The following is a 21,432-nucleotide window of genomic DNA, read 5'->3' on the forward strand; positions in this document are numbered from 1 at the left end:
TTTCCAAATGATAATTCGGCCCCTCCACAGTCTGAAGGATTGTGGACCGGCCCTCTGCTTTAAAAGTTTGGGGACCCCTGCTGTAGATCTTAGGAAACTATGTCTTGATTTAAGGCAATGCCTTGGTCCTTTCATTACAGGCTGCTACTTCCCGATGGATGTCAGGTAGCGCAATACAGGCTAAGCAATATAATTTCTCCAGTGGTGTGGGGCATAGTCATCCTATGATAATGTGGCATGTTTCATTAAGAGCCACATTCACTGTTTTAATGTGGTGAGATGCATTCCACACTGGGCATGCGTATTCAGCAGCAGAGTAGCAAAGCACAAGGGCAGATGTCTTTACTGTTAATGTGGGATTTGTGTATTGATAGTGTTTAAATGAAATTTGTGTCTTGCCTGTATTGCATACTGATTGCATCATCCAAAGTGTACTATAGTCTGGAAAGAGTTAATTGCTGAGAAGCTGTGATGTCCTTGATGTGTGGCTGGAACTGAGGAGTGTCCAGACACAAGTGTTTGCGCATTACTGATTGCATCAGTTCAGTTCTGTTCTGAGTTGAGTTGAGTTCTGTCTGCCTAGAGAGAAAGTCAAGTCCTGTGTCCATTGTCTGCAAGTCTGTTTGTCTTGATTATTACTGAAGTCAGTAAAACTTTGTATATAGTTTTACCATTGTCTCTGATGTCTCTTCGTTCTGCTTTCCACTGACTCCATCCAACTACTGCTGCGCTGCAATTACTCTGACATTTACTGTGTCTGGTTGTAATCCCAAGGTTATAATAATAATATAAGTAATAAGTTTATTTTTATATCCCACCCCATCTCCCCAAAGGGGCTCGGGGCAACTCACATGGGGCCAAGCCCAACAACATACAATAAAATACAACAGTATAAAATACACCATATAAAAAACAACAATATAAAATAGATCACAATCACAGTAAATCAACAACACAGTTTCAACAGAGTAAAAAAGCATGGCCGTTAAAAGAGGCGATATCATGGTGCTTCAGTCCATAGTCTTGGTGGAGGGGTAATTTCAATTGTGCAGCGAATTAGGATAGCTAATTAGGTCATGCTAGTCAACTTTTGTATAATATTACTAGCTGTGCCCGGCCACGCGTTGCTGTGGCTAGAACTTTATTTTTCTTTTCTTTTTGTTGTATGAAAATAGAGGCGTGGATGAGAGGTTATGCTGTCAATTTTCCAGGTTGTGGGTGTTTAGTTTAGTTGTTTTGTCCGGTGCCGTGATTCCATTACCCTTTTATATATATAGATTTCTAGCACCCACTTTTTGCTTGATATTCAAGCAATGCTTCTTATAAATCAGAGCACAGTCTCTGACCCTGGAACTCAACAAAAAAGCTCCTGTTTTGTAGCAGATTTCCTATGAAGCAGGTGAGGTGGTAGTCCTTTCTGATATTATAATTTTTTCTCAGGAGAAGGTGATGATTTACAATATCATATGCTGGTGACAGGTCGATGAGGACAGCTCCTTTAATCTGGTGCCTTTCAAAACCATCTTCTATGTGCTGTTGAATTGATGCACTTTAATTGCCTTGGTTCAATGGTAAGGAATACAACTCCCAGGATTTCATCTCATAATAATAATAATAATAATAATAATAATAATAATAATAATAATAATAATAATAATAACAACAACAACAACAACAACTACTACTACTACTACTACTACTTTATTCTTATACCCCGCCCCATCTCCCCGAAGGGACTCGGGGCAGCTTACATGGGGCCATGCCCAGACATAACAATATAAAAGCGAACAATGCAATAAAACAAATCAATCAACAATAAAAACAGCAATATTGATAAAAACAGTCATAAAAGGTCAGCATACAAAATAGGTATTAAAAACATGAGTTGAACTACTCATTGAATGGTAGTTCAAGTGGTGTCGAACTGCATTAATTCTACAGTGTAGAAGATACACCTTAAAATTTAATCACGCCGAGCTCATTTCAGAGTTTACCTCCCAAAAAACCGACAGTCATTCTTACTGCTTTTCTATTTGAACCTCTGCTGAGTTTCAGTTGCTATTTGACATCAGGAATGGAAGTAGCTAAAAAAAGAAAGAGAGAAAGGGAGCGAAAGGGAGATGAGAAGCAGAACTTCTTGTACCGGATGGGGTTTTTTAAAAAAAAATTATATATATATCATTTAGAAAAAGAGAGATTTGGAAGCTATGAAGTGACAATATCAAGGACCATCTGTGGCGCTTGCAGTGAATCATGGCAACGAGGAAAGGATGGAGCGACGGAGGGCAGGAGGCAAAGACGAAGGCGGCCGGGAAGGCGGAGGGGAGCCCTGTTCTTGGGGGCATCCGCACTGCAGAATTAATGCAGTTTGACACCACTTCAGCTGCCATGGCTCCATGGGACCCTGCACCACTTTTGGGATCCAGGGATAGACTGCTTCTGTACATGGAGGCTCATTAATCCATGGAGCTTTCCATAGTAGTTTACCCAAGCTGGCCTTGGATAGCATCATCTATAACACTGTGTAATATATTTTTTTGTTCCTGGGGTATAAATGTCATTTCCGAATTGGTTCTATCATAAAAAATATAGGAAAAGTTTATTCAACTGCAAAAACTTTTGTCTTTGTGGGACATCCTGCTTTAGCACAGTTTTTCAATGAATGTCTCGTCATAGAGTCTCAACCAATTCAACCTAGTTTGTAGCATTCACAAAAACAAAGTTTCTGGAATATAGCAACTATTTTCTATATATAATTATAATAATAATACTAAGAAATATGATTTCTGTTCCTGCGTTATAAATGTTGTTTTGTAATTAGTTCTATCATTAAACATGGGGAAAGTTTATTAAACTACCATAAGTTTGTGGGACATTTTGCTCTAGTTTTCAATGAATCAAGTCTCAACCAATTTAATAGAGTTTGTGGCAACCGCAAAAAACAAAGTTTCTGGAGTACAACAAGTACTTTCAAAGGAAGGATCACACAATTAAACAGGAAATAACACTTTCAAATCAGGAACAGATTTTTCTTCAAATTGTGTTACATAGTGTTATCCTCCAGCTATATTTCTGTACTCTGTATTGAACTGCATCTCCCATCATCGTCAACTAGCAAAAGCATTGTCCAGGTTGGTTGAATTGCATCTCCCATAACCCTCCAGATTGCAAGATGGCATCAACCAGACGTGTGAGATTGCATCTCCCATAATCCTGCAGTCAGCAATTTGCCATGTTCCTGAGGCATTGGACTCCATCTTCCATTAAAGGGAGGTTAAAGCAAACTAGGGGCCGGGCTGTGGCGCAGCTGGCTAGTAACCAGCTGCTATAAATCACTACTGACCGAGAGGTCATGAGTTCAAAGCCCGGGTCGGGTTAAACCTCCGACCATTAATAGCCCCGGCTTGCTGTTGACCTATGCAGCCCCGAAAGACAGTTGCACCTGTCAATTAGGGAAATTTAGGGATGCTTTATGCGGGAGGCTAATTTACAACACCATAAAACTGCCAGCAAAACACAAGGAAAGGAATGAGGAAGTACAGCCACTACCGGATGGTGAAGCAACAGCTCCCCCTGTGGCCGGAATCGTGAAGCTGGAAAAATGTTTAAAATGCCTCTGAGTCTGTCTAATGTATGTTGTTTGTCTGTTGGCATTGAATGTTTGCCATGTATGTGTTCATTGTAATCCGCCCTGAGTCCCCTTCGGGGTGAGAAAGAAGGGTGGAATAGAAATACTGTAAATAAATAAATAAACTAGCACTATCCATAGGTGTTTAATTATACATCATTTAATTCCCCTGGTAACACATTGGACTATTTATTTATTTACAGTATTTATATTCCGCCCTTCTTTCTCACCCCGAAGGGGACTCAGGGCAGATCACAATGTACACATAAAATGTCAAACATTCAATGCTGTTGGACATATGACACACACAGACCAAGAGGCAATTTAACATTTTCCAGCTTCCAGCTTCATGAGGTTATGCTCGATTCCAGCCACAGGAGGAGCTGCTGCTTCATCGTCCACTGTGACACCGAGTTCTTGATGGAGTACTTCCTCATTCTTTCACACACACGCTGCTGGATATTTTTATGGTGACGTAAATTAGTTAAATTAGCCTCCCCACATAAGCAGTCCTGAAAGTTTCCTACTTGACAGATACAACTGTCTTTCGGGTTGCTTAAGTAAACAACGAGCTAGGCTATTTATTGTTCGGGCACTCAGTTCAACCCAGGCTTCGAACTCATGACCTCTCGGTCAGTAGTGATTTATTGCAACTGGCTACTAGCCAGCTGCGCCACAGCCCGACCCGACTATAACTCCCATAATCCCCCAACAAGCTAACCCGCATCATCCAGAGGTTTTGGCTTGCATCGCCCATGATTCCTGGGGTGTACTTCATCTCCCATAATACCTCCAGATAGGAAGATGGCATTGCTCAGAAGTGTTGGGTTGCATCTCCCATTATCCCCAGCTATGGGGTTGCCGCTCCCATAATCCCCTAACTAGAAAAATGGCATCGTTTGTGGTTTTGGATTGCATCTCCCATTATCCACAGTCTGAAAAACATCTGGATGAACTGCAGTTCCCATAATCCCCCTAAATAGCAAGATGGCATGCTCCAGAGGTGTCGGACAGCATTCACTCGACAGTGAATATGGGCCCAAAGTACATTAGAGTCTCACTTATCCAACATAAAGGGGCCGGCAGAACGTTGGATAAGCGAATATATTGGATAATATGACAGATTAAGGAAAAGCCTATTAAACATCAAATTACATTATGATTTTACAAATTGAGCACCAAAACATCATGTTTTACAACAAATTTGTCAGAAAAAGCAGTTCAATACACAGCAATGTTATGTAGTATTTACTGGATTTAGGAATTTAGCACCAAAATATCACAATATATTGAAAACATTGACGACAAAAATGGCTTGGATAATCCAGAGGCTTGGATAAGCGAGGCTTGGATAAGTGAGACTCTACTGTATATATATATAATATACATAGAAGTGGGGAACAATAAATGTATAGGAAAGTAGGAAAAGCAATGTTATGTAGTATTTACTGGATTTAGGAATTTAGCACCAAAACATCACAATGTATTGAAAAGATTGACTATAAAAACATTGACTACTAAAAGGCAGACTCCGTTGGATAATCCGGAAAGTTGGATAAGGGAATGTTGGATAAGTGAGACTACTGTAATCAAGAGTATATGTCTCGGAAGCTGAGAATGAGACTGATGATTGGATTCAAGTAGTCCCTAAGTTATGATCATTGGATTTTGAGAAATTGGGCTTGTTATGGAAACACATAACTGGTGGCAGGGTGTGTTAAAGCGCTGAGCTGCTGAACTTGCGGATCAAAAGGTCCCAGGTTCAAATCCTGGGAGTGGAATGAGCGCCTGCTGTTAGCCCCAGCTCCTGCCAACCTAGTAGTTCGAAAACATGCCAATGTGAGTAGATCAATAGGTACCACTCCGGCGGGAAGGTAACGGCGCTCCATGCAGTCATGCCAGTGGCCACATGACCTTGGAGGTGTCTACGGACAACGCCAGCTCTTCAGCTTAGAAATGGAGATGGGCACCAACGCACAGAGTCGGTCACGACTGGACTTATCGTCAGGGAAAAACCTTTACTATGGAAACAAGTCTGGGGGAAAAAGCTCCAGTGGAGACCCCTTTTCCCTATGATAATAATTCTTCCAAGCATGAATTTCCCTTCCTAAAGGTTGATTCCTCTCACTTCCGTCTTAACTAGGAGTCATTTGCAAGTCAGATGTTTGTAACCCAGGGACTGCCTGTATTTTCATCCCTTCCTATTCTGCCCGTTTCTGCTTCTGTCCTCCGCCGACACCTGCTCTCCTGGCAAGTGCCATCCATGCATCTGTGAGCTTCAGGCACATTTTCCACCTATGGCTTTGTTTCCCTGTGTTGAGCTGAGTGAGCCAAAAACTGAGATAAATAAAGGAAGCCTGCAAAATTGAAAGGAGAGGAAGGTGCTTCTAGACCAGGCATGGGCAAACTTGGGCCCTCCAGGTGTTTTGGACTTCAACTCCCACCATTCCTAACAGCCGGTAGGCTGTTAGGAATGGTGGGAGTTGAAGTCCAAAACACCTGGAGGGCCCAAGTTTGCCCATGCCTGATCTAGACTGTAGAGTTAATGCCGTTTGACACTATCTGAGCTGCCATGGCTCAATGCTATGAAATTGTGGGAACTGTAGTTTTGCCAGGTGTTTGGACATAGCGTTACAGCTTCAAAGCCTGGCTGCTTCCTGCCTGGGGGAATCCTTTGTTATGGGAATTCCAGACAAGAAACAACCAGGGCCAGCTAATCTCCTCCCAACAGAGGATTCCCCCAGGCAGGAAGCAGCCTGGCTTTGAAGCTGCAGGGCCATTCAGTGCTAATCAAGCTGGCCACTGGCAACATTTACACTCGCCTCAAACAGACAAGAGTTGTTTCTCCCACCCTGGACATTATCCCACAGATATAAAAACCCCACTTGTCTCATTTCCAACAGACCTCACAACCTCTGAGGATGCCTGCCATAGATGTGGGCGAAACGTCAGGAGAGAATGCTTCTGGAACATGGCCAGACAGCCCAGAAAAGTCACAGCAACCCAGTGATTCCGGCCATGAAAGCTGGAATCAACAAAAGATGCAAGCAATGTGATGTTGGAGTGGTGGTGGTGGTGGTGGTGGTGATGATGATGATGATGATGATGATGATGATGATGATGATGATGATAGGGAGAAATGTAAGTTCTAGAGCTTGGAAGGGGGAAGGAAATGTATAGATACAGGATGAGTTAGACCTGGCTTGAAAACATGTCAAAGGGATCTCGGTAGTCTTAGTAAATTACAAGGTGAACAGGAGTCAGCAGTGTGATGCGGCGGCTAAAAAGGCCAATGCAATTCTAGACTGCATCAAGAGGAATCTAGTGCTTAGATTGGGGGGAAGTTCTAATCCTGCTCTTCGCCTTTAGCCAAAATAACCCTGTGTCCAATTCTGGGCAGAGCAATTCATGAAGGATATGGACAAGGTGGAAGGTGTCCAGAGAAGAGCCAACAAAATGAACCAAAGTTTGCAAACTGTGAATCAATCCCATCGAGGAATGGCTTAAGGACTTAGGGATCTTTAGCTTGGAAAAGAGAAGGTTGAGAGATGACATGAGAGCCATGTTTAAATGTTTGAAAAGAGATTATATTGAGGAAGGGGCAGACTTGTTTTCTTTTATGCAGAGACTTTTAAACAGAGGTTGGATGGCCATCTGTTAAGAGAGCTTGGATGGTATCTTCCTATCTGGTGGAAGGAAGTTGGATTAGATGGCCCTTGGAATGACAACTTGTGGGAAACTGGAATTGATACTTAATACGTAGTTGTCAAAGGCTTTCATGGCCGAAATCACTGGGTTGCTGTGAGTTTTCCGGGCTGTATGACCATGTTCCAGAAGCATTCTCTTCTGATGTTTCACCCACATCAATGGCAGGCATCCTCAAGGGTTGTGAGTGCTGTTGGAAACTAGGCAAGTGGGGTTTGTATCCCTGTGGAATAATGTCCAGGGTGGGAGAAAGAACTCTTGTTTTCTTGTTTGCTTGAGGCAAATGTGTTGGAATTGGCCACCTTGATTAGCATTGAATGGCCTTGCAGCTACAAAGCCTGGCTCTTTCCTGATTCTAAAATCAGGACAGTAAATAATAAACAACACTCAGAAAACAAATGAATTCCAGACATGAAACAATCAGGGTGAGCTAACACCTCCCAACAAAGAATTCCCCCGGGCAGGAAGCAGCCAGGCTTTGTAGTAGCAAGGCTAATCATGGTGACCAATTGCAACATTCACACTTGCCTCAAAAAAACAAGAGTTCTTTCTCCCACGCTGGACTTTCCACAGATATATATCAACCCCACTTGCCTAGTTTCCAACAGACCTCACAACCTCTGAAGATGCCTGCCATCGATGTGGGCGAAACGTCAGGAGAGAATGCTTCTGGAACATGGCCATACAGAAGAAAACTCACAGTAATCTTATTGCATAACGTTCAATGACATCCTCAGGAGGCATTTACATTTATTATTATTATTATTATTATTATTATTATTATTATTATTATTATTATTATTTTATTGTATGGCACAGCAAACAAGATAGATATGCTGGATTTCGTTTCGCAAAATCACAAGTCGAACACTTCCCAAGTGTCTAGGACTGTGTGATGTATTTTCGGATGATGCGCGCAGATCCCAGCAGGGTGGCCTTTTGCAGTTGGCAGATCGTAATTTTGTCAATGTCTATTGTTTCCAAATGCTGGCTGAAATCTTTTGGCACGACACCCAGTCTGCCCATCACCACCGGGACCACCTGCACTGGTTTCTGCCAGAGTCTTTGCAGTTCAATCTTGAGGTCCTGATAGCGGCTGAGTTTTTCCTGTTGTTTTTCTTCAATGCGACTGTCACCTGGGATGGCGACATCAATGATCCAAACCTTTTTCTTCTCCACAATTGTGATGTCTGGTGTGTTGTGTTCCGGAACTTTGTCAGTCTGGATTCGGAAGTCCCACAGTATCTTTGCGTGCTCATTTTCCAATACTTTTGCAGGTTTGTGATCCCACCAGTTCTTTGCTGCTGGCAGGTGGGACTTGAGGCATAAATTCCAATGAATCATTTGGGCCACATAGTTGTGCCTCTGTTTGTAGTCTGTCTGTGTGATTTTCTTACAGCAGCTGAGGATATGATCCATGATTTTGTCGGTTTCCTTGCATTTTGGGTCATCAGCTGATTTTTCGATCTTGGCCTGAATGGCCCTTGTTCTGATGTCTTGCTCCTGGGCTGCAAGGATCAGGCCTTCTGTCTCCTTCTTCAGGGTCCCATTCGTGAGCCAGAGCCAGGTCTTCTTCTTATCAGCTTTTCCTTCAATTTTGTCAAGGAACTTCCCATGCAATGTTTTGTTGTGCCAGCTGTCAGCTCTAGTTTATAGTGTGGCTTTCTTGTACAGGTTTTTTGTCTGCTGTGCTTTGAGGAGTTTCTGATTTTTGACTTCAATCAAAGCAGGTTCTTCACTTTGCTTTACATCTTCTGCCAGGGCATGTTCTTCTTCTTTGACTGCTTGCTTTACTTGCAAGAGTCCTCTGCCCCCTGATCTTCTAGGCAGATATAGCCGGTCAACATCACTGCGAGGGTGCAGGGAATGATGGATGGTCATGAGTTTTCTTGTTTTTCTGTCCAAATTGTCCAGTTCCATCTGTGTCCAGTTTATGATGCCAGCAGTATATCTTATGACAAGTATGGCCCAGGTGTTTATGGCCTTGATGGTGTTGCCTCCATTGAGCTTGCTTTTGAGAATTTTTCTGACCCTTTGTGTGTATTCTTTACTGACCACAGTTTTCACATGTTCATGCTTGATGTTGTCCAGCTGTAATATGCCCAGATATTTATAGGCCTCTGGCTGGTGACACTTTATTGTTTGGCCATTGGGCATATTTATGCCCTCACTTTCAATGATTTTCCCCTTCTTCAATGCCACTGTCGAACATTTGTCCAAACCAAACTCCATGCTGATATCAGTGCTAAAAATTCGGACAGTGTTAGTCAGAGACTGGATTTCAGTTAGTCAGTGTAGACTCATATAATGCAGATTGGAATGCATTGAATTTATGAGTCTTCACCGTCATGTGTTCCAAGTCAATGCATTTAATCTGCATTACATGGCAGTGTAGATGGGGCATTTTATTACCTATCGAAAGGCAGATATGTTTCTAAATTGGAACTTACGTTTGATCCATGAAATGCTGGGCGATGAGATGAAGTGACTTTGTTTTTCCTTAGGAGAAAGGCTTGAAATGCAATACAATGCAATGCAGAAATGAGACATGGAAAGCGTTTAGCCCTGTTTTCAGTTTGTGTTTCTTTGCAAATATTCTATCCAGTCCTTTATTTCATTTGAACGGAACAGCCAAACTAACTCCAAGTGTTCTGATCCGTCTGGCTGAATGGATCCAAACCGTTATTTCTCTTTGCGCACACCGCCCTCCCCCTCCCACACCTGGAAGCATCACCGGTTGCATAACAAACTGACAAAGCCCCCCCCTTCCCCCCCAAAAAATCCCCAATTTGGAAGTTGGTTTTCTGCTTGCCGCCTTCCTCCTCCTCCTCTTCATCCCCGGCACAAAGCGGCCACAGGGGTGATCGCAGGAGGCTGCCACCGTGACTCACCGCCAGCCATTACCGGATTTTCAGGCTAAATTAATGGCTTTTGCAACCATGCCCTACCTTTAGAAACAAGGCGAGAGAAAAGCACAGCCTGGGGATCCAAAACAGAACTGTTCTTAAAAGAGCTCCTCCCGGCACATGCATTTCGTGCAGAACCTACAATCCTGGAGTCCTCCAAAGGCCATCCAACCCAAGCCTAGTCTACCATGCAAGAAAACACAATCAAAGCATTGGGTTGCTGTGAGTTTCCCAAGCTGTCTGGCCATGTTCCAGAAGCATTCTCTCCTGACGTTTCGCCCACATCTATGGCAGGCATCCTCAGAGGTTGTGAGGTCTGTGGGAAACTAGGCCAGTGAGGTTTATATGTGGGAAGTCCAAGGTGAGAGAAAGAGCTCTTGTTTTTGTAGTCTTTGCAGATTCAATCCTGCCATAGATGTGGGCGAAACGCCAGGAGAGAATGCTTCATCCTCAGAGGTTGTGAGGTATATTGGAAACTAGGCCGGTGAAGTTTATATATCTGTAGAAGGTCCAGGGTGGGAGAAAGAACTCCTGCTTTAGTCGTCTTTGCAGATTCAATCCTGCCATAGATGTGGGTGAAACGTCAGGAGAGAATGCTTCATCCTTAGAGGTTGTGAGGTATATTGGAAACTAGGCCAGTGAAGTTTATATATCTGTAGAAGGTCCAGGGTGGGAGAAAGAACTCTTGCTTTAGTCGTCTTTGCAGGTTCAATCCTGCCATAGATGTGGGCAAAACGCCAGGAGAGAATGCTTCATCCTCAGAGGTTGTGAGGTATATTGGAAACTAGGCTGGTGAAGTTTATATATCTGTAGAAGATCCAAGGTGGGAGAAAGAACTCCTGCTTTAGTAGTCTTTGCAGATTCATTCCTGCCATAGATGTGGGTGAAACATCAGGAGAGAATGCTTCATCTTTAGAGGTTGTGAGGTATATTGGAAACTAGGCCGGTGAAGTTTATATATCTGTAGAAGGTCCAGGGTGGGAGAAAGAACTCTTGTTTTAGTAGTCTTTGCAGGTTCAATCCTGCCATAGATGTGGGTGAAACGTCAGGAGAGAATGCTTCATCCTCAGAGGTTGTGAGATATATTGGAAACTAGGCAAGTGAAGTTTATATATCTGTAGAAGGTCCAGGGTGGGAGAAAGAACTCTTGCTTTAGTAGTTTTTGCAGATGCAATCCTGCCATAGATGTGGGTGAAACCAGCCATGAAAGCCTTCGACAACACAAATCAAAGCATTCTCAACAGATGACCATCCAGCCACCAGAGAAAGTCTTTTCCAGATTACCAGGCAGTTTATATTCCATAGTTTCACAAGGTAGAGAAGGCTAAAGACCTCACAAAACTACAACACCCTGGATTCAGTAGCACTGAGACATTCCACTTAAAGTGGTGTCAAACTGCATTAATTACACAGTATATGGATGCCCCTGGTGGTACAGCGGATTGAACTGCTGAGCTGCTGAACTTGCTGACCGAAAGGTCCCAGGTTCAAACCCAGGGAGCGGAGTGAGTGCCCGCTGTTAGCTCCAGCTTCTGCTAACCTAGCAGTTTGAAAACATGCCAATGTGAGTAGATCAATAGGTACCGCTCCGGTGGGAAGGTAACGGCGCTCCATGCAGTCATGCCGGTGGCCACATGACCTTGGAGGTGTCTATGGACAACGCCGGCTCTTGGGCTTAGAAATGGAGATGAGCCCCAACCCCAGAGTCGGACACGACTGGACTTAACGTCAGGGAAAACCTTTACCTTTACTAGAGTGAGAGAAATAACTCTTGTCTGCCTGAGGCAAGTATGCATGTTATGTTGCAACTGGCCAGCGTGAGTAGCATTGAATAGCCTTGCAGCTTCAAAGCCTGGCTGCTTCCTGCCCGGGGGAGTCCTTTGTTGGGAGGGGGGAATAGCTGCCTCTGATTGTTTCTTGTCTGGAATTCCCCCCCCCCCAACAAAGGCTTCCCCCCAGGCAGGAAGCAGCCAGGCTTTGAAGCAGTAAGGCTATGTCCAAACACCTGGCAAAAGATGTTGGCTGTGGCGCAGGCTGGATAGCAAGCCAGCTGCAACAAATCACTCTGACCAAGAGGTCATGAGTTCGATGCCAGCCCGTGCCTGCGTCTTGTCTCTGTCTCTGTTCTATGTCATGGCATTGAATGTTTGCCTTTATGTGTGCAATGTGATCTGCCCTGAGTCCCCTTTGGGGTGAGAAAGAAGGGAGGAATATAAATGCTATAAATAAATAAATAAATAGATGTCTAAACATCTTGCAAAACTACATCTCCCAGGATTTCATAGTGAAATGGCAGACAAAGTTTTGAGGAAATGAGACAAAGAGAGTTCCGGTGGCTGTAGAAAAAAAAGACGTTTATTCTCAGTGGCCAGAGAGAATAAGCAATATAGAAAAGACCTTCCCCTGTAATCAGGAAAGCGAAGGTACCTAGACAAAGGAACACAGATCCTTATATACTATTTTGGCATGCCTCTATCTACGTCACATAGGTATTATCCATCACCAATTAGTGTCAAAAAAGTCTTACTTTGCACTTAGTAAAAAGCTATCTTTGCATTTCCTAAAATATAGACTACTTCAAGACCTCTGACCCTCCATTAGCCTTATCTCTGGAATTCTCATCTCATCCATTAGGGCTCCCCCTCGTCCTCCATTAATTAAGGAATTTACTCCCTACCTTAGCTTGTCAGAGAGAGTAATTAGTATTCCACCCCCCCCCCCCACCCCCCCGCGCGCCAGGTCTTATCTTGACATCCCAAAAAGCCTTAATTTGTCTCTTGTCCATTAGCTTATCTACTCTTGTTGACACTTAACATATGTCTCTGGCACTTAGGGTGAACTTTGGTCTTTGCTATGGGGAGAAAGTTATTTTGCTGAGCAGAGTGTATTTTTGGTTATAAGCACACAATCTGCTGGTGATTACATATTTTCCTATTTCTATTTCTTAACATGATTACATTCAATATATAGTTTCCAATACAAGTATTATATTTTCCCAATACACCTTCATCAATAGCATTGAGCTAGACCAGGCATGGGCAAACTTGGGCCCTCCAGATGTTTTGGACTTCAACTCCCACAATTCCTGGCCTCAGGCTGAGGGGGAAGAGGAAAGAGCCTGAGGCCAGGATTTGTGGGAATTGAAGTCCAAAATACCTGGAGGGACCAAGTTTGCCCATGCCTGCTGGAGATGAACCAACATATGAGAGCACCTTCTTGCATGTTAAGATTCAGTGTCAAAGTGCATTGACTCTACAGTCTAGACCAGGCATGGGCAAACGTGGGCCCTCCAGGTGTTTTGGACTTCAACTCCCTCCATTCCTAACAGCCTACAATTCCTAACAGTGACTCCCAGCCTTCCTCCAGTTCGATCACTGGCCGCACCATTGAAAGCCAACCAGTTGCTTTGGGAAGGTCACTCTCTCTCAGCCTCAGTCCCTGATGGTTAGAGCGGGCACTTTGGGGACCGGTTTGGCATGAAGCGTTTTCTGCCTCCCTCTTTGACAATCTGGGGAAAGGATTCCATCATCTCTGACCTGAACCCCTACGCCCACCTCCCCTCTCCTGTGAGGCATCAAAGCATCAGACGAAACCGTGGCATTAAAAATAAGTGGCACACTGCCTCCCCCACAAGGTGCCGAGAGCGCAGAGATCTATATATGTGTGTGTGTGCATGAGTGTGCGTTTTCCGTGGAGCCAGGTGTGGGCGCGTTTCCCAGTAACCTTTCTCAGGGAGAAGAATGCAAGCAAGCTGGAAGGGAAATGTTTGTAAAGTTGGGTTTGTCTCTGCCTGCCTGCCTCCCTCCCCCCTTGGCACCCCGGTTGGTGCTGCGGAGGGGGAGCAGAGGTCCTCCATCCGTCGCTAGGCACTTTGGTCGCTAGGCACAATGGTCGCTAAGCAACCGGATCCTTCCTCCTGTTCTGGGCTCAGCAGCATCCATGTGCTGATGCTCCATTTAGAAAAGGGAGCATAATAAAAGGTCTCTCTGTGTGTGTTGTCAGCTATAAAGGATCGGATCGAGGTTGGGAAGTCGGAGGGGTCTGCACAGTCCCGGAATAGAAAGGAACCCAACTGGCAGGGGTGGTTCAGAGGAAGCTGGCAAGCAGCAGGATGTGCCCATGAATCACAAAGGGGAACGTTGTATTACAAGGCACCACCACGAACATCAATGAGGGAAGTCAAGGGAGTCTCAGCAGGTAGGAAAAAGTGCCCAAGATAGAATCAGAGTCATAATATTGGATGGGATCCACAAAAACCATCCAGTCCAACTCAATTGGGGCCGGGCTGTGGCGCAGCTGTCTAGTAACCAGCTGCAATAAATCACTACTGACCGAGAGGTCATGAGTTCGAAGCCCGGGTCGGGTTAAACCGCCGACCATTAAAATAGCCCCGGCTTGCGGTTGACCTATGCAGCCCCGAAAGACAGTTGCATCTGTCAATTAGGGAAATTTAGGGACGCTTTATGCGGGAGGCTAATTTAACTAATTTACAACACCATAAAACTGCCAGCAAAACACAAGGAAAGGAATGAGGAAGTACAGCCACTACTGGACGGTGAAGCAACAGCTCCCCCTGTGGCCGGAATCGTGAAGCTGGAAAAATGTTAAAAATGCCTCTGAGTCTGTCTACTATATGTTGTTTGTCTGTTGGCATTGAATGTTTGCCATATATGTGTTCATTGTAATCCGCCCTGAGTCCCCTTCGGGGTGAGAAAGAAGGGCGGAATAGAAATACTGTAAATAAATAAATAAATAAATTTTCCCAAGCAGGAAAACACAATCAAAGCAGAAATAGGTTGCTCTGAGTTTTCCAGGCTGTATGGCCGTGTTCCAAAAGCATTCTCTCCTAACGTTTCACCCACATCTATGGCAGGCATCCTCAGAGGTTGTGAGGTCTGTTAGGAACTAGGCAAGTGGGGTTTATATCTCTGTGGAAAGTCCAAGTTGGGAGAAAGAACTCTTGTCTGTTTGTGAATGTTGCAGTTGGCCAGCTTGATTAGTATCGAATGGCCTTGCAGCCAGACTTTGTATCTGCAAGGCCATTAAATGCTAATCAGGTTGGCCAACCAAACTCACAGTGACCCAGCGATTCCAGCCATGAAAACCTTCAACAACACATTAGAGCAGAGAAAGATGGAAAGATAGATGGATACTAGATCATCAGTCATTGTGCACAGGCAAGTCATTTCTGACCTATGCCAACACCTGCTCCATCTATATGAGTCTACACTGCCATATAATCCAATTCAAATCAGATAATCTGGATTTAGAGACTGGATTATATGACAGTGTCGACGGGGCCCCAGAAAGGTGTCAACATCTCGTATCTGGAATTACAGTACACTTATCCAACACTTGCTTATCCAACATTCTGGATTATCCAACACATTTTTGTAGTCAATGATTTCAAAACATCAAGATATTTTGGTGCTAAATTCGTAAATTCAGTAATTACTACATAGCATTACTGCATATTGAACTACTTTTCTGTCAAATTTGTTGTTAAACATGATGTTTTGGTGCTTAATTTGTAAAATCATAACCTAATTTGATGCTTAATAGGCTTTTCCTTAATCCTTCCTTATTATCCAACATATTCACTTATCCAACATTCTGCCGGCCCGTTTAGGTTGGATAAGTGAGACTCTACTGTAGTAGCAATATGATCTATTGGCATGAGTGAGATAGTGATCCCTTAGCTTTCTTTCCGGAGCCTCTGGTGGCACAGCGGATTAAACCACTGAGCTGCTGAACTTGCTGACCAAAGGGTTGGCGGTTTGAATCTCGGGAGCGGAGTGAGCTTCCACTGTTAGCCCCATCTTCTGCCAGCCTAGCAGTTTGAAAACATGCAAATGTGAGTAGATCAATAGGTACCGCTCTAGCGGGAAGGTAACAGCACTCCATGCAGTCATGCCGGTGGCCACATGACCTTGGAGATGTCTATGGATGATGCCGGCTCTTTGGCCTAGAAATGGAGACGAGCACCAACCCCCAGAGTTGGACATGACTTAATATCAGGGGAAAACCTTTACCTTTACCTAGATTTTTTTCTAATAGTTCAATATATACCAGCTTTGTTTAAAGTGCAAAATGATTGTAAAATATTGTGTATAAAAATACCTTCAGGCTATAGGACACATGTAATATAAATGACTTTCATGTTTAGACCTGCATCTTAGCTCCAAAATGTATACATTGTATAGGCCAGGGGTCCACAAACTAAGGCCCGGGGGCCGGATGCGGCCCTCCAAGGTCATTTACCTGGCCCCCGCCCTCAGTTTTATAATATTTGTATATCATTTTATATAATATAATATATTGTATATACATATAATATTGATAATATTATAATGTTATACAATATAATATTAATAATACCATATAATAATATTAATTATATATTAGATATAATATTACAGCATAGTGGTATAGTTCAGTATAGCATTATATAATGCTAATATTGTGCTATGCCAATAATATAATATATTCTATGTACATACAGTGGCTCTGAGTCCCCTTCGGGATGAGAAGGGCGGCATATAAATGTAATACAGTAGAGTCTCACTTATCCAACACTCGCTTATCCAACGTTCTGGATTATCCAACACATTTTTGTAGTCAATGTTTTCAATATATCATGATATTTTGGTGCTAAATTCGTAAATACAGTAATTACTATATAGCGTTACTGCGTATTGAACTATTTTTTCTGTCAATTTTATTTTATAACATGATGTTCTGGTGCTTAATTTGTAAAATCATAACCTAATTTGATGTTTAATAGGCTTTTTCTTAATCTCTCCTTATTATCCAACATATTCGCTTATCCAACGTTCTGTCGGCCCGTTTATGTTGGATAAGTGAGTCTCTACTGTAAATGTAGTAAATGAATAAATAAATAATTTTAGACTTAGGCTCGCCCAAAGTCTAAAATGACTTGAAGGCACACAACAACAACAACAACAACAACAACAACAACAACAACAACAACAATCCTAATTAACTTGACTATCTCATTGGCCAGAAGCAGGCCCACACTTCCCATTGAAATCCTGATAGGTTTATGTTGGTTACAATTGTTTTCATTTTTAAATATTGTATTGTTCTTTCATTGTTGTTGCTGTTTTGCACTACAAATAAGACATGTGCAGTGTGCATAGGAATTTGTTCTTTTTTTTTCTTTTTTCAAATGATAATTCGGCCCCTCCACAGTCTGAAGGATTGTGGACCGGCCCTCTGCTTTAAAAGTTTGAGGACCCCTGGTATAGGCAAACATTCCAAAATCTATGGGGGAAAATCCCTAATTCTTCTGATCCTGAGCATTTTTGAGAAGAGACTCCAAACTTTATAGAATCTCTAAACTCAGGATAGAAAGATATCAATGCATTGCATCTACACTGTAGAATGAAGGCCGTTTGGCATTGCTTTAAAGGCCATGGATCCAGGCTACAGAGTCATGGAAGTTGTAGTTTTGCAAACTACAGCTCCTAGGATTCCATAGCCTTGAGCCGTGGCAGTTAAAGCCGTGCCAAACCGCATTCCTTCCCCAGTGTGGATGCCCCTGAGTCTCTGTCTGGCGTTTCCGCCAGCTGTGTTTCTCCCTGACAACACTCCGCACCCACTCATCACATTGTGTGCCTGGAACATCCTGAATCATCGTCTTCAGATTTCTAATACTGTAGGATGGATGTTTGTGTACTTATGTCATGCCTGGGTGCCAGCAATTTCCCTCTTACTAATCCCACATCCAGAGAGATATTTATATATACTTTTTACCTGGTATTTAGCAGAAGAAGGATTCTGTGCAGGGTCGATAATTTAGGACTATCCGGAGGCTTTACATTTCAGTGCTAAATGATCATTACTAACTTAGGCACCTGGAGATGCCCAGGTTAGGTCCTTTATGACGTTAAAGCTATTGTTTGTTTTTGGATTTTAGGGTTGATGATAATGATGATTATTATTATGTTTACTTATACCCCGCTTTATCCCTCCCGAAGGAGATCCCATTAGAAAATGCATAAGGGTGTGTGTAAACTACAACTCCCATCATCATTACTCCCCAAACCTTGCCAGTATTTAAGGTTGTCCATGTCGAGTCTGTGTGCCAAGTTTAGTCCAGATCCATCGTCGGTGGGGTTCACAATGCTTCTTGAATATCAGCAAACTACAACTCCCATCATCCTGAGTGAAACTCTTCCCCCTGCAACCCTTCTAGTATTTAAAGTTGGTCATGTTGTGTATGCATGCCAAATTTGGTCCAGATCCATCGTCGGTGGGGTTCACAATGCTTCTTGAATGTCGGCGAACTACAACTCCCATCATCCTGAGTCAAACTCTTCCCCCTGCAACCCTTCCAGTATTTAAAGTTGGACATGTTGTGTATGTGTGCCAAATTTGGTCCAGATCCATCGTCGGTGGAATTCACAATGCTTCTTGAATATCGGCAAACTACAACTCCCATCATCCTGAGTCAAACTCTTCCCCCTGCAACCCTTCAAGTATTTAAAGTTGATCATGTTGTGTATGCGTGCCAAATTTGGTCCAGATCCATTATCGGTGGGGTTCACAATGCTTCTTGAATGTCGGCGAACTACAACTCCCATCATCCCGAGTCAAACTCTTCCCCCTGTAATCCTTCTAGTATTTAAAGTTGATCATGTTGTGTATGCGTGCCAAAATTGGTCCAGATCCATCATCAGTGGGGTTCACAATACTTCTTGAATGTCGGCGAACTACAACTCCCATCATCCCGAGTCATTCTAGTGGCTCAATGTGTAAAAAAAATATATGTATTTCATACGTAAAATCATTAAAATATTAGGTATAAAATGACCTTAAGACTTTGTATATATGAGATGTCTAATGAAACATAAATTGATTCCATGTTTAATAATAATAATAATAGTAATAATAATAATAATAAGTTTATTTGTATCCCGCCACCATCTCCCCCAGAGGGGAGACTCGGGGCGGCTCACAGAAATATCAAATACAAAACAATAACAATATACAATACATCAATAGACAATAACATTCACCAATTGTAATATTTGCACATTAACCAAAAAGAATAAAAACACACTTATTAAAAACATAGAAATTAAAAACAGTGAGGTTGTAATAGTAGATTAGCAAAGTGCACATCATAGGTTTAGACTTGGGTCTCATCTTTTGCCTTCTTTAGCCTTCTCTGCCCACCAAATTACAAGTCCCAGGATTTGATAGCATTGTGCCATGGCAGTTAAAGTGGAGTCAATCTGCATTCATTCTAAAGTGTAGATGCACTTGTAATCAGTAATAGGTCCATAGATTCAAAGATTGTTACTTATCTCATTCACTTAAACTCAAAAATCGTGTGAATATCCATGGCTGTGTGATTATTTTGGGACACACTCTACTTGTGTGTAGAGGAACACTTGCATTGGCTTGCTGTAGGTTTTCCGAACAATCAGGGCCAGCTAACTTCTCTGAACAAAGGATTCCCCTGGGCAGGAAGCAGCCAGGCTTTGAAGCTCCAAGGCTATCAAATGCTAATCAATATGCAACATTCCCACTTGCTTCCAATAGAACAGAGTTCTTTCTTCCAATCTGGACATTATTCCACAAGTATATAAACCCCACTTGCCTAGTTTCCAACAGACATCAAACCTCTGAGGATGCTTGCCATAGATGTGGGCGAAACATCAGGAGAGCATGCTTCTGGAACATGGCCAGACAGCCCGAATTACTCATAGCAACCCATTATTATTATTGTTATTGTTGTTGTTATGTTGTCGAAGGCTTTCATGGCCGGGATCACAGGGTAGTTGTATGTTTTCCGGGCTGTCTGGCCATGTTTCAGAAGTATTCCCTCTTGACGTTTCACCCACATGTATGGCAGGCATCCTCAGAGGTTGTGGACCTTCCTTGCTTAGTTTCTCCATACCTCACAACCTCTGAGGATGCCTGCCATAGATGTGGGCGAAACATCAGGAGAGCATGCTTCTGGGACATGGCCAGACAGCCTGGAAAACTCACAGTAACCTATTATTATTATTATTATTATTATTATTATTATTATTATTATTATTATTATTATAGTGTATGACACAGCAAACAAGATAGATATGCTGGTCGAACACTTACCAAGTGTCTAGCACTGTGTGATGTATTATTATTATTATTATTATTATTATTATTATTATTATTATTATTATTAATGGAATTTCCTAGCCAGCATGGAAAGAGGGAGAGACCTAGTTCAACATCACACCGCATTTCCCTGCAGAACTCTTTGCCACAAGATGTGTGGCTTTAAAATAGGATATCCTGCATGTAGGACTTATCCTGCAGTTTGCAATTTTAGAAAAAATTAGTGTATTGACACAGTAGGATTAATGCAGTTTGACAACACATTGACAGCCATGTATGGGCACCTGGGAGTTGTAGTTTGGTGAGGCATCAGCCCTCTTGGGACTGGAAAACTACAACTCCCAGGTTCCCATTAAGTCATGGCAAACTGCATCTATGGTGTAGATCAGGCATGGGTGAACTTGGGCCCTCCTTTTGGGTGTTTTGGACTGCAACTCCCACCATTCCTAACAGCCTCGGTCCTCGCTTAAGCGGCTGAGGGGGAAAAGGAAGGGGCCCGAGGCTGTTAGGAATGGTGGGAGTTGCAGTCCAAAACACCCAAAAGGAGGGCCCAAGTTCGCCCATGCCCAGTGTAGATGCACCTGGAGAGACTTTTCCAAGGCATCGCTCTTGCCCTGAGATTCCTCCCTCTGCAGAAGAGAGGCCAGATCCTGAATTTTGCGTCCTGGTTGAGAAAGAGAGAAATGAAGGCAGTAGAACACAGAAAGAAAGAAAGATTATTTTAGTCCCCCTTTTTCCCAACTTCTTCCTCAATCCCCTCCTCGCTAAACTCACACTTCCGTTTATTTTAAGCTCCGACCATCTGCCTTCTCCCAATCATGCCCAAAGTCTCCAAAACAGAGCAGCATAACCAGGGTGCTTGGATTCCAAGTTTCCCGAGGGAGTTGTAGTTTCTCAAGGCCTTTAAATGTGCCAGTGTCTCATCAAACTACAAGGATTGAATAGCACTCAGTCATAGCAGCTGAAGCAATGCCAAACTGTATTAACTCTACAGTGTAGATGCACCTTTAGAGTCCTAGGCAGCCGTAGCAACAGTATCTTACTTGCCATTGCTGCATG

General features: G+C 43.0%; 1 protein-coding gene across 5 annotated transcripts in view; it reads left to right on the forward strand.

The window, feature by feature from the left end:
* ptk2b (protein tyrosine kinase 2 beta) overlaps nt 1-21,432 on the forward strand; it is a 134,856-nt gene that overhangs the window by 32,891 nt on the left and 80,533 nt on the right. Inside the window, exon 1 of one of the 5 annotated variants that reach the window (XM_062969277.1) lies at nt 12,255-14,436. The exons of the other annotated variants lie outside the window; for them this stretch is intronic. The gene's annotated coding sequence lies outside the window, so the exon portion shown is untranslated. Of the gene's footprint in view, nt 1-12,254; nt 14,437-21,432 lie in introns of those variants that run through there. 5 annotated transcript variants of the gene reach the window in all.

This window comes from Anolis carolinensis, chromosome 1 (assembly GCF_035594765.1).
Source record: "Anolis carolinensis isolate JA03-04 chromosome 1, rAnoCar3.1.pri, whole genome shotgun sequence".
Lineage (NCBI taxonomy): Eukaryota > Metazoa > Chordata > Lepidosauria > Squamata > Dactyloidae > Anolis > Anolis carolinensis.